Consider the following 986-nt stretch of genomic DNA (forward strand, 5'->3'; position numbering starts at 1 on the left):
TGAAGAACTGGAGAATAGATCTAACCAAAAATTAGTATATGTATCTATCAAATTCCTAATCAATAAAAGAAAAATAATCAGTCTGACTGACATTTCAAGAATAGCAACTAGCATCCATATACATACACATATATATATATATATATATATATATATATATATATATATATAGAGAGAGAGAGAGAGAGAGAGAGAGAGGTAGCTAGATAGATAGATTGATTGATATATATATATATATATAAAACAAACTACTAAAATAACCTCTGTTAACAACATGAAATTTAGGCTTTTAAAAGAAAATTAATTAGTCATCTTAATTTAAAATTGTCTTTATGTAAAGAATGTTGTAACAAAAACATCACCTCTACTTCCAGTCTATAAGAACTTGCTTCTGGCAGTTTTAATTTTATTGCACTTCAGATCCAAATCGATAAATACACTATTAAATTACTTACTCTCTGAAGCATATGGTAAGCTGATAATTTATTTCCAAAGTTACTAAGAACAAACCAAACATCTATTTTAGGTAAAATAAAAAAAATACATGTTCTGAATATAAAAAGGAAAGAGGAAAGCAGGGAAAGAGTAGGACAAGGAGAGGGAGTGAGGAGAAAAAGGAGGAGGAGGAGAAGGGGAGGAAGGGAAAATAAAACATAAATTTTTACTTCAAATCAAAATTGCAAAGTAGGAGCCAAATGACTGAATGCCTGGCTTGGTAGTGGAACAAGTTTGAGCAGAAGCTTGGATCTCATCACCATGCTGATAACAAGAGAGAGTAACGGCCAAAGATTGTGCTGGCTATGCCAGCTCAACAGCACTAAACTTTTTATGAAAAAGATGTGAACATTTCAAAAGTATAGTTAAAAAATTATCCTTCAATAGCTAAAGAGCTAACGTGAATTGTATCTTTGGAATTGGGACTCAGCCAGAATAAATACAGTCCTCCAGACAGTGTTCATTGATTCCGAGGAGCGCTCCTGCCCCGA

This window comes from Rattus norvegicus, chromosome 2, assembly GCF_021556685.1.
Source record: "Rattus norvegicus strain SHRSP/BbbUtx chromosome 2, alternate assembly SHRSP_T2T, whole genome shotgun sequence".
NCBI classification, from domain to species: Eukaryota; Metazoa; Chordata; class Mammalia; order Rodentia; family Muridae; genus Rattus; species Rattus norvegicus.